Source organism: Equus asinus, chromosome 21 (assembly GCF_041296235.1).
Source record: "Equus asinus isolate D_3611 breed Donkey chromosome 21, EquAss-T2T_v2, whole genome shotgun sequence".
NCBI lineage: Eukaryota > Metazoa > Chordata > Mammalia > Perissodactyla > Equidae > Equus > Equus asinus.
The window spans coordinates 57,566,367-57,583,083 of NC_091810.1; the positions used below are offsets into that span (position 1 = coordinate 57,566,367).

The 16,717-nt window shown below is 39.3% G+C and overlaps 1 protein-coding gene across 19 annotated transcripts in view; it reads right to left on the reverse strand.

Moving 5' to 3' along the window:
• Positions 1-11,846, reverse strand: part of MOBP (myelin associated oligodendrocyte basic protein) — a 47,381-nt gene extending 35,535 nt beyond the window's left edge. For 9 of the 19 annotated variants that reach the window (XM_070492338.1, XM_070492324.1, XM_070492327.1 and 6 more), the window contains exons 1-2: positions 11,143-11,279; positions 4,338-4,415 (exon numbers count right to left, since the gene is read on the reverse strand). The gene's annotated coding sequence lies outside the window, so the exon portion shown is untranslated. Of the gene's footprint in view, positions 1-4,337; positions 4,416-11,142; positions 11,609-11,775 lie in introns of those variants that run through there. The other 10 variants (XM_070492331.1, XM_070492337.1, XM_070492323.1 and 7 more) reach the window with 6 other exon arrangements.
• Between the last annotated feature and the right edge of the window lie 4,871 nt (positions 11,847-16,717).

Genomic DNA, 16,717 nt, shown 5'->3' on the forward strand with positions numbered 1-16,717 from the left:
TTTATCCATTTGTCTCCTTAGCAACCAAAATGTTTACAAATTAATACAGTGAATGTTGAACAGTAGAGTGTTGTTGGGAAACTAGTTCCGGGCAATGGAAAACTTCACACCGAGATTTATTTTGAATCAGGGTGCTTTTCCACAGAGAGCAGCATCTTTCCAAATACTGATTTGGGGACCTGCCAAGGCCATCAAAAAGTAACAGCATAAGAGGGTGCTGATTGTCTTGGAGCTGACAGCCTATATGGGGAGATGAAAAAGCCCTCGCTGTTTTCCTTGGTTCCAGGCAACAAGGATAAATTCAAGCGGTCCAAGAACCACATTGCCCACATAACTATTTCACAGACTTGTGCAAAGGCCCTTTGTGACTGAACAAACTCTACCCAACTCCAGCTATTCTAGGGGAGGGAACAAGTGTCACCCAAGGTCGGTATCCTTAGCACACAGGCCATATATTTAGTAAATGTTTTAGGAGTAAAAACCTTGCTTATTATAGTGGAGCCAGCTAAACATGTAAGAAATACAGTAATTTTCAGAATGTAATTTTAATAACATGACATTCTTCATTTCCTTACATGTAAAATTACACAATACATAGTTTTCTCTTCTGGACACATGAACTTACACAAGAATTGTATGTGGATGAATAATTCCATAGTTTTCTACAGATGGGAGCAAGAGGGTCCAGGAAAAGGAACCAAAGGCCTGAGTTTGTCTCCTGTTTATCCATTCCCCTTCTCAAAAACTTCAGAGGCTCTCTTCAGCTACAGAACAACGCCCTTGCTTCTTAGTTTACATGGCACACAAGACTCCTCAGAATTTGGTCCCCGTCCACCTTTCCCCTCTATCTCCCACCACTACCCCTCACTGCTATAGGTCAGAAACATCCTATGATCAAAAGATGAGCTTTTGAACATACTGTTCTCTTTTCCTGGAATGCCTTTCCCCCATCATGTTTGTATGGTGAACTCCTATTCATCCTAAACAACCCAGCTAAGGTCTCACCTTGTCCCCTTCTCTGGACTATCTCTGTAATTTATACATACTTCTATTGGGGGACATATGACACTCCGTGAAAAGAGTGTGGCTGTATGTCTGTGATCTCAGCTTGAACTCCTTGAGGAAAGGGTTCTGTCTGAATTTGCAGAGCTCTGCTGTGCGCTCCATTCAACGAATGAGTGTTAACTATGACTGAATTGAAAAGTGTCTTTAAAATCCCCAGGTGCTTCTGCTCCCTGGGGTGTTATGTAGGACTCAGGCTGCTTTTGTTAGATTCCCAGCAGGGCTATTTTAAGAATTAAGGTTTTAACATAAAGTGGTCTCTCCATAGAAAGTATTATTTTTTTCAAGTTATGCTAAGTTTTCTTATTTGTCTTTCTTAATCTGGTTGTGATGTAAGAAATAAGGATTGTGTCTTTCTCCTCTATGAAAATGGTGGGATTTTCAATGTATACGTATGTAGATTAAACACATCCTCTCTTGTGTAATTCTTCCTGAATTACGAAGAAGGCAATCAATCTTCCAGGTTTGCGTTGTCTTATAGAAAAACCTAAATGTTAATTTGGCCTATGGTCATAGCAGGGGGTTAAAGGAGAGTACCTAGATTACCTGATGGGCTGATTTATTGCTCTTCCGACAGCTAGAGGAAGGTGAGAGCTGCTAAGCTGCCTTGGGTTCCCCAAAGGTGTCAATCTTGGGGAGACAAAGAGACCAGGCTACCAAGCTGAAATAAGCACTGGATTGTTGACCACCCTTTTTCCTGAATTTTGTGTCTAAGACCACCCTCTGAGTCACCCAATAGCAGTTACACTGGTAGACTCCCTCAACTGGATGAAATGCCACTTATCTTTGTTCCATTTTGCAATTCATATGGCTCCATTTTTATATTTGCCATTTCATATTGAAATCATTCATCTGTTCAAAAAAAGAACAGGAGAAATAGTAAAGGGTGACTTCAAGGCATATAGTTTGAGCAACTAAGTAGGTGGTGGAAGCATCTACTGGAGGAAAAGCTTTGGGGGAAGAGGCAGAATCATGAGTTTGGTTTTAGATGCATTTGAGGTGAGGTGTTAGAGGTGCATCTAGATGGAGGGGTCAACTGGAAACTTCAGAGGAGAAGTCTGGGCAGGAGACAGAATTTGAAAGTTGTTGGAGTATAGGTGGCAATTGAAGCCATGGGGATGGGCAGGATTGCCTTGGTGGCAGAATGTAGAATGAGAAGAGGGTATGACTTTGCCTTGGGCACTCCCACATTTACATGTTAGGTGGAGGAGGAGTGAAGGGCCAAGAATATAGTAGAAGAGTTGGAGAGGTAGGAGGGAAACTAGGAGTATTCAGTATCATGGAAGCCAAAGGAAAGGAGTGTTTCAAAACAGGGAGTGGTCAACTTTGAGGAATGATTCTGAGAGGTGGTATGATATGAGGAGATAAAGGTATATTAGATTAAGTGATATGGAAATAATCGATGACTTTAACAAGAATTCTGTCCAAGGAATGGTTGAAACAGGAATCAGATTGGAGGGTTTGCGGAGGAAATAGGGGTTGAGGATTTGGAGAAAGAAACTATAAGCAACTCAGGCCAGAAGTTTGAGAACGAAGGGGAGGAGAGTGGTGGTAGCTAGAGAATCATGTAGTTTCCAGCGGTTTTGGTTTTTGTTTTTGAGAGGGGGTTAGATTGATTGACTCATTTTTTGTTGTGATGGAAGCATGCATACATGCTGATGGGAAGAGTCTAGTAGAGAGGAAGAGATTGAAATAAAATCATGAAGAAAGGAAATAATTAGTATTCTTGAGGAAAACCTGAGGAGATGGAAAGCAGAGCACATGCAGAAGGGCTGGCCTTTGTCGGAAGAGGAAATTCCCATCTAATAGCTTTCATTTTTCCAGTGAAATGGGAGACAAGGTTATCAACTGAAAATGAGAGAGTTGAAGATTTGAAAAGAATAGAATGGATTCAAAAGAGATTTTGCAGAAATTTGGAGACCAAGCTGCCAAGCAGTTTTGACTGCCTGCTTGAGGTCATTGCCCATTAATTTTTAGTAATACCAATCTCCCCCATTGTGTTTTTCTCCAGTTGTTCTCAGCAGCCTGGGTGCAGATATGGAGAAGCAGATAGTTTGAACCAGGGTTGAGGTTTGCCAGAGAATTTACAAGAGCATAATTGAAATGATGGATCCTAGAATCTATCCATAATAGGGAAAAAATAGGAGGTAGAAAATGGTGATGATGAATGGATAGGTGAATGGATTCATAAACGGATAGAGAGATGGAGGGGCAAGTCAACTACAAGTACATAATGGGAGGACAGCTGTAGTGGGATACTTAACAAAGAAAGTTGCATGAAAGGAAGGTTGTGAATGAGATCCTAGATGTTTGCACCATTTGAGTCAGAGATGGAGTAGTTTCAAGTGTTGACAAGTTTCACAGCATGACACTAGATGGATGAAGCAGAATGCGTCGTATATGGGTTTGCCAAAGGTGGACAAATGGGGTGCAGGTCATATTCCCTCTGATGCAGAGAATTTTTCTTTTCAAATTTCTACTCCAAAAACCTAGAAAACTGTGAAACACCTGGAATAGTTTTTAAAATTATTTAACTTTTATTGAAAGTTTGATTGCTCAGTCTTCTGCTGATTCTGCATTCTACTTTGACTTTCATTGCTGTAGTGAATAGTTCATTCATGTGGCCATTAAAGTCATCTAAGTTGATGGATGGAGTTGGAATGGAGAGGGAATAGGAGCCTGGTAACAAAATCATCATTGAAGGAGAGGAGTGACTGGGAGGTCAGGTGAAGACGGACACAAAGAATGGAGCACAAGTTTCGAAACGTAGAGGAATAACTACAGAGGGAAGAAGTAGTGGCCTGAAAGTGTCACCGGGCGGGACGCTGACCTTACTCTCAAATCTCCAGCTACTTGGAGTGTAAAATGGCCCCCATTTGACATGCTGACAGGTGAAGACTTGTGAAGACTGGCTGGATTCAGTTAAGACAAAGAGATGGAAAGAATCTCCTGAGTAGAATTTCAGGATGAAAGGGAAGGAAATTTCTTTTTCATGAAATGGCTGTTCCACTGTGCATAGCACATGGGTTAGCCAAAGGTGGCTTACATCATAGTCCCTCTGGTGCAGAGAAATTTTTTTTTCAAATTTCTACTCCCCAAACTTAGAATACTCGGAAACACCTGGAACAGTTTTTGAAAGAGTTTAACCCTTATTGAAAGGTTGATTGCTCAGTCTTTTGCTGATTCTGCATTCTACTTGGACATTCTAAATACAAGTAATCGTTATACTATAATTTAGATGCAGATCCAAAAGAGTATAAGAGATTCATTTGTACCTGTATTTTCATCCGCACACATCTGGTGATTAGATCCCTGTTAGGAGCTTGTCTTGGTATCATTTGCTTCTTTTTTTCCTAAAAGTAAAGCAGTAGAATGTGTTCTGGTTAATTTACTGGTTTGGTTAATTCAAGTGTTTTGCACACAGAAGTTCACTCTCACAGTCCTAGGAAGGATCAGGATGCTTGATTTAGATGCTGTCTGTCTGTTGGAGGCTAAGAGGAGGATATAATCACAAAATCACATGCAGATTTTTTAAAGCCATTTTATCATTATAGAGGAAAAATGCTATACATCCAGTTAATTCACTGTCATTAAGTAAAAGATCTTTAGTAATTTCTCCTAGTAAATCTGATCTCTACAAACCTGACTTTTGCTTATAACGCCAATGAATGAAATTCCTGAAATGAATGAAATTTCAGAATCTGGCTCTCAAAATGCAAGTCTTCACAATTAAGTCAAGCATCTCAAGAAAGGAGTTGAAGGGATGTCTTCCTCCCTTACAGCTCTAAAACAGAGCTGTGGTTTTTGCACTGCAAACTCGATGAAGGAATCCAATTTGATAAGGCATTAAATGGAGAACTTCTTCAAAATATCAATCTTGTTTCCCCATGCACTATGGAGATTTACATGGCTATTCATAACCATTTATCCCATTCTTTCTTAATACATATCGGATCTCGGAAGTCTTACTTGAACAAAGGGGTCGTATAAGGTTATGAAGATTCTAGATACAAAAATAACCTCCAAAAGAAACCTGTAATTCCAATTGGTTGTCTTACTTGATAATTTGTTTTTGTAGTAATAATGATGCAATTGACAACTCTAAAACTAACTGTGTAAATCTTTGTAAGATTTCTCTGTCAAATCAGATGAGCATGTTCCTCTTCTACCTGCTTGACAGAATAAGTGAAATCCTATGATTCTACAAGCTTTCTTATTTAAAAAAAAATTGATCAGTCCTGGTGTAGTAGCAAACATTGAACTTACAACTCCCATTGAAAACCACAAAAGCTGAAGAGAATATACAAAGTTATTGTTTGCAGGCAGTGGATGGCAAGCATTGCAGGGCTGTGATCCTTGAGAGAAAAAATTAGAAAGAGATAAACTCCACGTTTATCCTGGTTTTCTCCCTGAAGATATTTTTCAAACTGCTCTACATGGAAAAAGAGCTCAAGCAGAGAGGGGAAGAAACAGAGATCAGAGTTAGGGGTTACTAAGACCACAGGGATCTGGAAGGGGGTGGAGAGGAGAGTAACAAAAGAGTAGAGTACTACTGAGAAGATACGTACGATTTCTCTCAGATACTTGACCAATTCGAAAGTTGTACAATTTCAGGCTGAGACTGTAGGAAGCCCAAGAAAGAACAGTTGCTAAGAGGCTGATAACTAAGCAGAAATATCAGAGCTCATACATTACTGGGGAAACACGGTGAGACATTGCTGAACACCCCAGGCTTTCACCTTGAGGCCTCTGAAAGATCTCACACTAGGGTAGAGACCACAACTAGGAGTAAGGGTAAAAATGAAATAGGTCTGACCTAACAAGGCCTAAAACCAAGCCTTGACAGGATCAAGGTTATCCTCCAATAATTTAACATAACCCAGAATCTCTACAATCTATTATCTACAATGTTCAGCATACAATAAAAATTAACTGACACTTGAAGAAATAGGAAAAGGGGACTGAAATCAAGAGAAAAATGGTCAATAGAAGCAGATTCAGTTATGATCATTACTGATAGTTAAAGAAAGTAGGAGGAAAGATGAACAAAATGGGTGACAAGATGAGGCATTTCAAGAAGAAAAAGGAAATGTTTTTAAAAGTCAAGCAAAAAAGTCAATCAAGATGTAGGAAAGGAGAGGAAACCCAAGATAAAATGCCGACTGTGACAAATTAATTGAACTAGATTACACACAATCTATAATTTAATCACATAACCACATGAAAGGGATGAGAAAGAAAGGAGGTGACCTAAGTAACTTTGGAAAATAGTGTTTTAACTGGATACTATAAGGCTAAAGACAAAAAGAACTATACACAAATGGCATGCTTTTGCTGATAAATTTGTTTCTCAGAGAAGTATACATTAGCAACTCTAAAACTGCTTCATATGTATACCAGGATTGAGTAAATAAGTAAATATATTGTAGATAATGAGACTCATGTTTCTTTCTATCAGAGAATGAGGTTACAAATAAGGAAAAGAGGAATGCTAGAATGAACCTGGTGGCACTGGACTGCAGTCAGAGATACAGAGATAAATATAGGTGTGAGTATATATACATTAGTATACATACATACATTTCCTAGCTCTGTTCACTTATAGGGCTTAGAAGAAGTGACACTCCAGTAGCAAAGAATACACCTGGTACCCAGATCTTGGTTTCTAAATATCTTTGTCCAATAAAAGGAGCCATGGCTCATTGAAAAGGTGGTTGATTTCAGGCTAAGGTAGAGAAAATACAAGTTGATCTTGGAGCAAACTGTAGTGGCAAAGAGTAAGAAAGTTCTCATAAAGAATGAGGACGTGTGAAAAGGGCACAGGAGCCAACCTAAAAGAGCTCCCAATGGACAAAGCCATTTGAGCGAGAGACTAAATAACAAGAGTATTGGATTATAAGCGAAAGAATAAAATAAATATCATTGGATTCAACCTGATATAAATAAATAACCGAACAAATAAAGAAATGGGGTAGAAGAGACACTCTTTCTTAAAGAATAATTCCAATTAATAAATATAGAGACAATGAGGGAAATCGAAAATCACCATTAGAACACCACAGTAGTAATTTCTGCAAGCAGCATTCACTAACGGATGCTATAATTAGCAGGTGAAAGTTTAAGGAAAAACAGTATTTGCATAGTCTCAAAATAACCCCCCAATAAATATCTATTAATTAAAAAGAAAAAAACAGTAATTTTATAATGGAGGAATCTGGCAGATACCACCTTAATCAAGTGCTCAATGCTTACGTTAATGATAAACCCCCTGTGGTGGGCAAAATGACCCTCCCAATCAATTTCTAAATCCTACTTGCTGAAATCTATGAGTATGTAATGTTACATAGCAAAAGGAACTTTGCAGATGTAATTAAGGTTTAGAGCTTGAAACAGGGAGATGACCCTGGATTGTTTGGGTGGGCCCAATCTAATCACATGAGCCCATAAAAGCCCAGAACTTTCTCCACCTGGAATCAGAGAAATGCAACAGAAGAAAGTCAGAGAGATTCAAAGCATGAGAAGAGCTCAACCCACCATTGTTGACTTGAAGGTAGAGGAGGCCAGTGACCTTAGTCCTACAACCATGAGGAAATAAATTCTGCCAACAACCAGTATGAGCTTGGATGTAGATTCTCCCCCAGAGCTTCTAGATAAGAGCCTGGCCAGCCAACATCTCATTTTCAGCCTTGTGAGACTCTGAGCAGAGTACCTAGCCTCCTGGACATCTGATTTACAGAACTGTGAGATAATAAATGGGAATGGTTTTAAGATGCTAAGTTTGTGGTAATTTGTTACACAGCAATATAAAGCTAATATACCCACCGCTGTGGATCACTGAAAATCCATTCCTCTATCTTCATAATTAATTTTCGGACTCCCATAAGAAATAGATACACATTCCATGAGCTTGTCTGTATCAGAAGTCCTAGCTCTTAAATGCTATTGCTCCAGAGTCTAAGTGTTGCTCTCCTTTCCCTAGGCCCATTCACTCTAAAAGTGGACATTGACTGTGTATAAACTATATCTTCTTATTTTCTATAGTCTTGATGCTCTGGCATCTGGGGCCTTGCTAATCCTGAAGAGATTGCCCCTCCTAAAGCTATCTAATTCCCAGAGATAGCAAAGGATTCCCCTGTGAACGTGCCTTTCATATGCAAACCAACCAATCCAGAACCTAAACTAGCTAACTACCTTCTTTATCAACCTCTCACAGATTGAGTCAATATTCCTCTGTCCTAATCACGTCAGGGCCAGCTACCAAACTACTCAGAACAGACCCTACACCCCTGAGCCCACTGAAGTTATTCGAACTAGCCCATCCTAAACCTACCTACCCTGCCTTACCCTTCCTTGCCCATTCCTCCCCACAAAGAACACAATAAAGGCTCTTGTCTATGCTTTCCCCTCACTACTTCTGACTCCTGACTGACCCTGGTGCTTCTCCATGCAGCCCTGCATGGCCTGGCATTCTCCCTTCTCTTGGGAACTGTGAGTAACACACTATCTTTTCAATGACAATCATCTCCTGATCTCCTGGCCTCACTACATCTAAAAACAAAATCCCAGGTACATTTTAAAACTGACCCCTTAACCACTCAGAGCACAGGTAACATCAGGCTTTTACCTAATGCTTTAGGGGTAACAGAAGCAACAGAAGCCAGAGTGGCCTGCACAGCCAATAGAAGAGATCACTCTTGGAGCCCACATGATGGAACCTAATCCTTGGGGCCCAGTCCAGCACAGTAGACTTCCAGGTTGTGAAAGCAACTCAACTCCCATCCACAAGACTCTCCTGTCCTTCCAAGCCTTCCATGTCCTGGCCCCGAATTCTGTGGGCTAAGTGAGAGAAGGAGGCCCTCATTTTCCATCCAAGATGGCTCATCTCATGGGAACACATCACACATTCCTTTAAGTGGTAAACACTTTCTCAAGCTCCAGGGTGACTTCTATGGCCCGGATAAGGCAATCATAATAGCTAATGCTATATTTTCCCCAAAGTTGAATCCCCAACATTAAATAGCACCATGTGCAGAACCCAAACTTCTAACCTAATTCCATATTTAGGAAAGAAAATATTTATCTATTTCATCCAGGGAACAGTCCTGTTAAAGCCATAGCACATTCACATTTCTACAAAGATCGTATAACAAGTTAATCAGCTGCCCCGCATTCAGATTTATAGTGACTTCAGAGTTTTCTCCAAGGGAAAAAAAAAAGGATGCTTTATATCTGCATGTCTAAAGAACCCATTTCAGTAGTTCTCCCAAAACAAAGAAAGTCTCCTGGGAAGTCAAAGTCTCCACTTCTAGAACAATAAAACTTCCAGCCACCTCCAAACAGAAGTGTTCCCACTTACAAATAAACAAAATGCAAGTTCTTTCTTTACCAGGCAACTGTCAACACGCTAAAGGTGGCCAGGGAGCCCGGAGAGACTATTCAGGACAGCTCTTTATTGAACTATATCTGCCTTCAGCAGATGGTTTTGCTTAGAAAGAAGTTATTACATTTATGAAATGAATGAATGAATAGAGCAGTGGACATGAATCCAACACACACAAAGAATCTACATGAAATATCACCCTACAGACCTACCAAGTTCATGGACATGTCATTATAGTTACCGCTTAGCATTAAAGGGCAGCACTTAGACTCTTTTGGTGAATACTTGAGAATTATCTGTAAATTATCTGTAAATCTGCTCTGGATTTTTGACTTTTTGTATTTTCTTGTAAGATTTTAGGTATTCATTTTAAATCCTAGTTACCATCAGATAAACAAGACCGTGAATTAAAAGTTTGTACAATCAGCTTCAAGTATGATCTTGGATATCTATGACCTAAAATGCAAGCATCTTCCTTCCAAAACTGGATCATCTGGATCTAGTCATGCGAAAACATCAGACCAAACCCAAATTGAGGGACCTCTGGCAAAATAACGGCCTTATACTCTCCAAAATTGTCAAGCTCATGGAAGATAATGACTGTCTTATGCACTGCTTCAGATTGAAGGAGACCAAAGAGACGTGACAGCTAAAGGTGAGACATGATCCTGGATTGACTCCTGGGACAATTGATGAAATCTAGATGTCTGTAGATTAAATAATAGTATTTTCTCCATGTTAATTTTCTGATTTTGATCATGTCTGTAATTGAATCTCAAATGCTTAGAAAAAACCAATATGTTTATGTGTACACAGAGAAAGAAAGAACGATAAAGCAAATGTGGTGAAACGTCAAAATCCGAGTAATCTGGGTACACCTGGAATTTTTGTACTGTTTGCAATTTTTCTGTAAATCTGAAACAACTTTTAAAATCTACCCACCAGGGCATTCTCCTGCTATTCTAAATAAACATAAAGTGGTATAGTTGCGCAGCTGACAGCAGTCTGTTTTCTGCCTCCCTGTTTTATTCACAAAGCATTAGAAATTCTTCCCCACATTTTCTTCCTAGAACGCTAGCCAAGTTCATGACCTTATTCCCCTGACACATAATCTTTTCTTTTTTCCTATCAACCACAAAACCAGAAAAACTATGATTTCTGACATCCTGTACAAGACAAAGCATAATGTCCTTCCATTTAAGATTGCTGGTCTGCAGGGGACAAAATTCCAACAAGATTGTGGCTTTGTTGTTCCATTAGTATCCCCCACACATAAACCCAGCTGTATGAAGAAAGAAGTTGCCCTAGATAAGAAGAAAACTCATTTTCAAATCATGACAAATAATAAAAAGAGAAATAGAAAAAGAAGAGGTCAGTGGCGCTGTTGATCTGGCTCCAGGAACATGGGGCTTTAAACCTGAGAGAATCTGAATTAGGGTTCAGAGCTTTTCTCCAGGCTCAGACAATTCCCAAACATTAGCCAGAACATTCCGGGAGGGCCGTCTGCCCACATCAGAATAAGCTTGGTGTCTTCTCTTCTTGTCTTCTCCTTCCTTTTATGTCTTCCCAATCTTGACTGCTATTACATACAGCAAGTTGCCCCTGGGATATAACGAAATGGCCTGTACAAAAATGTGCACTTGCCACTTGAAGATGAAGTACAACATGAAGTAAGACGAAAACCAATGGAAGCCTCTTACCTTCAAGTAGCAGGTGTTGTATGAAACAAGTTCCAAGTCTGTACCAGGTCCCTGGAGGGGTTGAGGCTACCTCAATGCATGGAGAATATATAGGGAGAGATTATATATCCGGGTTTTTCATTACACAAGGTGTTTTTGATGAGTTCTCAGCCAAGATCCACTTAAAAACAAAAGCTACACAAAGACTACAAAAAGGCCACACAAAGTTTAAACAAAAGGCTAAAGAAAGACCAAACAAAAGCCAAAGAAAGTTTAAACAAAGAGTGAAACAAAGACAAAACAAAAGCCAAACAAAGACAAAAACAAAGACTGAAACAAAGGGCAAAAGAAAATCTAAACAAAGCTAAACTAAGCTACAACCATATCTCACACACACACCCCCCCATCTCCACACTATATCCCCACACACACTCACACATTCCAGTCTCACACCTCCCCATCCCACTGAGTCAGCGTCCCATGCCTCACCAAGGGGGTCCGCTCCACACCAACTCAACCCCACATCAAACCACACGCCAAGTCCAACCACACCACACACCAGCTCAACTCACCAAAACACAGACTCTTCTGCCACTGCGCCACCCCACTGTAGCAACCATCCCACCCCACCACACTATACCTCACCCCACATACCACAAGCCAAACCCACCAGCCATGAACAGAGGTGGAGTTATACTGACAAATGCCTATCTTTAGGCTCCTGTGTCCATACTCTGTGCAGATTAAATAGCCATCCACACTCTCCTCCCTAACACACACATGTACATACACACGCAACCCCAGGGCTAATGTTTTCACATGCATGCCCTTACACATTTAATGTAACAAGAGTACCTCAGGCCAATTACAACTGAGATTGGATTTCGAAGATTCTATGACAGTTACCCTTTGCATTTAAATTTATGAAAACTTTTAAAAACCATCTCTTACAGTGGATGATTTCTGTAAATGATGGATCTCGTTCAATTAACATGGTAATATTGGTTTCAGTCTTAGACACGCTTTCTTATCATTTTCCTAAGATTTGGAAGTCACACTATTGAATCCTATAACTCTGTGCCTCTGTTCAATTTCATGGGTTTTGTAACCCTGTGCTTCCGCTAAATTTCATTTTTTATGCGTAGAACTACACACGAATGATTTGAAAGATGAAAGAACAATTCTGAATGTAATCCAACCAACAGCAGCCTTGCCTCTTGAATTCCCAGAGCTCCCCGCATGACGTGGTGGTATAAATGCCAACATCGTCATCAAGTTTCCTTTTAGGCTCTTGTCTCAGTGTGTGCAAAAAAGAATCATCCAGGGAACCTTGAAGAAGCAATCCAACGAGACTGTAAACATCCAATATAAATCTCATTGTACACTAACTTCATGGCTAATTAAACATTCTTTCTCTAAGTAACGAGTTGTAAACATATGCTGATTGATTCGCTCCTACTGTCAGGCCAGCTCTTTGTTTCTCTTGCAGTGGATGTCTTTATTAAAGGACTCCTCAAACCTGTACAACAAAGGTCCTTAATGGCAAATTTTTGTGAAGTCCTGTCTTTGATCTTCTACTCCATAATATATGGAATGATATACAATTTATGCAATCAAGGTATGGAGGTCCCACTGAACACTCATTGTGCTACCTTTTTATTCCTATTTAAATTCTGGTGTTTGCCGTTTTTGCAGTGGCGTTCTCAGTCCCAGAAAGACAGCTTCCGAGGCCTATTTGAGTCATTGTCACTGCTTTGAATATCAGCTTTGTGTTCCACAGAAGGCAAGACCTCCCAGGACTACAAGTGGACTCATGGCCAAAATTAAGTAACTTGCTAACACTACAGAGGATTTCTCCACAGAATCTTTGGCTGCAACTGACAATCCCCACATTTTATGGGTTGAATTGTGTCCCCTCCAAATTCATATGTTGCAGATCTAACCCCTAGTACCTCAGAATGTGACATTGTTTGGAGATGGGATCTTTACAGAGGTAATCTGTTAAAATGAGTTCATTAGGGTGGGCCACTGATGTCCTTATAAAAAAGGGGGAAACTTGCACACAGAAACGTGCATAGAGGGGAGACAATGTGAAGACACGGGGAGAAGACAGTCACCTACGAGCCAAGGAGAGAGGTCTGGAACAGATCCTTCTCTCCAGCCCTCAGAGGGAACCAACCGTGCCAACACCTCAGTCTCATACTTCTAGTCTTGAGAACTGTGAGACAACAAATTTCTGTTGTGTGAGCCACCCAGTGGTACCACATTATGGCGGCCCTAACAAACTAATACACCACCACACCAATAAGTACCATTTTAATATTTATCAAAATAGTACTTACACAAAGTTATAATGGCATTAAAAGGCTTAGGTTGAAAGACAATAGCCCCTTTTGCCACCTCACGGCATTCCACAATCCCACTCACTAGAGTTAACCATGTTTCACTGTTTTCCCAGCTATTTTTTCTTTATTTCCATATTGCTAAATAATTCACACAAACAGCCATTTATATACTTCTTTATTGTAGGCTAATGACTTCTTGTTGAGGGTTTAGTTTTTTTGTCATCTACTCCTTCCTGTCCCTTTTTCCTCACCTGCTGAATATACTGGTATCAATCAGTATTTATATGATTATAAATATGTAAATATTATTCTTACAGAAACTTGTGATCAATGATTGTTTCCTTTGTTTGTATAACTTTGTTTTTCCTAGGGTTAATAATCGCCCTGTTTTTGCTTTCATTTATTTATTTTAATTTGCCTGGTTTTTTATTCACTTATCACTCATATTTTCCAAATATTCCAACAGATCTGTCAAATATCTAGCAATAACTTTTTCAAGCATCCCAATACATGGAATAATCGTCAACTTCTATTGTCCTCTGTAATCACCTGTTCTCTTGCTCTGGTTTTAGACCGGTTGCTCTGTAAGCCTGGTGCAGGACTAGAACGTCCCTTCATTGCTTTGCTATGATGAGTCACCTGTGTCTTGGATCCCATGTCATTCTCATTTTCGGTGTGTTGCCTCATTTTCTGAAGCATACTTTCTAGTACTTTCCTTAAAAAGGGTACATATTAAGTGAATTTTTTTTGAGTTCTTGCATACCTGAAAATTGCTTTATTCTACCCTCACATTTGATTGCCTGTTTGGCTGGGTATAGAATTCTAGATTGAAAATTGTTTTCCCTCAGAATTATAGATGCACTGTTTTTCTGTATTTTTTCTTCCAATGCTGTTGTTCAGACATTCTAGATCTTTTGGATTCTCATTCCTTGTGATTATTTTTTTAATCTCTGGAAATGTTCAAGATCTCATTTTAACCCCAATTGTCTGGAAACTTCCCCATGCTATGCTTCACTGTGAGTTTTGTTTTCACCCACACTTGGTGGACCATTTTCATGTAAAAATTTATAAAATTCTATTCTGTAATTTTTCTTTTTAATTTACTATAAATTTTTCTTATTAATTTATTCCTCTCCATTCTCTTTCTTCTTTTTGAAATTTTTATTAGCTGGCTATTAAAAACTAATGACAGAAAACTAAACTGATCCTCTAAATTGTTCCTCATTTTTCTGTTTCCTAGTTTCCAAATCTTTGACTTTTTATTTTACCTTTCATAAATTTTCCTTATTTTATTCATTATATACTTTCTATTGAATTTCATATTTTACTTGGGCGATCATATTTATAAATTCTAAGGCCACATTCTTGTTTGTTGACTTTCTTTTTTTCAAAGCACATAATATTTTCTCTAAACTCTAGGAAAATAGTAATTATATTACATTGGGGGATGTTTGCTTATTCTTTTGTTTTATTTATTTGCTTCTCTGTCAGTTTTGTTCTTTGCACTGAGTTAGCTTGTTTACTCCAAGTTCCTTCATCCTGGTTTGTTTTCACCTCTCCCCTTCTTGTTGAAAGTGTTCCCCTTTATCTGGCGATCTTTCACTTTCCTTTGCTGTATAATAGTTGGGCATTCAAGAGGTGACTGGATGCCCCAAGTATGAGCACAGGGCTTGTTAAGGAGTGGTGTAATGGGCAGCCATGCTAGCCTTTACATGAGCAGACCTCAAAATCTAAGTGGCTGGAAGATTTTCCCCTTGGGTCATTCAGTTTCTTCAGGGAAGAGCAATCCGTTCTCCAGCCTGGCAGGAGTAGGAAGATAGCGGAGTGTGAATATCTTACAACTGATATGCTGTGATCAGGGTAGGCAAGGGACCCACATGAGTATCTGGATGTGTCCCTTTCCTATACCCTGCCCATCACCCCTGTTCTCCACAGTTTCTGAGTCTGGAAATTTCTCCATAATAAACTTTCAGTGACCAGAGCAAGTTGGTGCCATGAACCTGGGAACCCATTCAGAATGTGCAGCTTGCCCAGACCTCAGCCCTGCTTTCTATGATACCTGGTCCTCCAGGTGTGGGGACTCGGTGTTTTGACATGTACCCTTGGCATGCCTTCCTCTGGCATCGCCCCTGCAAGCACTTAAATTGGGACTTCCTGCACTCTGCCAAGTCAGTTACCATCCTCCCTCCACTTTCTATCTTCCAAAATTGTTATAATCTCTTGTCTTTGGTGTCTCCTTTTCTTTGGGGCTTAAAACCTTTTTTAACATTCTCTACTGCCCCTGTGAAGTAAAATATTTTTAAATTCTGTACCTCTTTAAAATATTGTACTACTGTAATTTTAGTGATATTTTGGAAGGGAGAGTAGATAAAATAAGCATGTGTAGTTAACCTGCCATTATAAACCAAAAACTCAGTAACTGTTTTTGTTGAGATATAGTTCACATACCACAAAATTCACAATTTTAAAGTGTAAAATTTAGAGATTTTTTAGTATGTTCACAAGGTTGTGGAGCCATCACCATTATCTAATTCTATAACATTTTCATCACTCTAAATGGAAATCCATGCTCATTAGCAATGAAGCATTATACTATTTTATATCAGCACATAGAGTCAAGCATAAAAGAACTAGAGGGTATGGCAAACATTTTGTTAGGGGGATTACTGAAAGTCAGTGTAAATGAGTGAATCATCCATAGAAGAAAATTACCTTAGGAAAGTAACTATGAGCTAAGGGCATCTCCGTATTTCACCTGAAAACTTAAATGTATGCAAAATCACATCCACAATTAGACAATTGTTGTTCACCTAACAAAATTATGTATCAAAGTAAGTGTCATAAAAGGTTTTTTTTTAATTAAAAAGATAAAAGGCAGGCCAGAGATCTTCAGATTCATGACAGTAATCCTATTTTTCCTACAGAGATATGAAAAAACTGAGTTTTATAAATAGCTATAAGAATGTTTAATTGTTGCCAGGTAAATAATAATGAATTGCTTGATCAAATCTGAAAGAAACGTACATAAATTTTTCTTCATTTGCCCTTCAGTCCTCACTTGCAGAGCAAACCTGCCTCTTCCAAGTCTTTGACCCTGATGTTACAGTTTTTAGCTACACAGTCCCCAAGTTTCAAAGGTAAACAGAGAAATACACCAACTGAGCTACCAGCCGCTCAGACAAAGCTTCTATGTGTTCCCAAGCTCCATAGCCAACCCCTCTCTCCCTCTTTCTCTCTCTCTCTCTGTATGC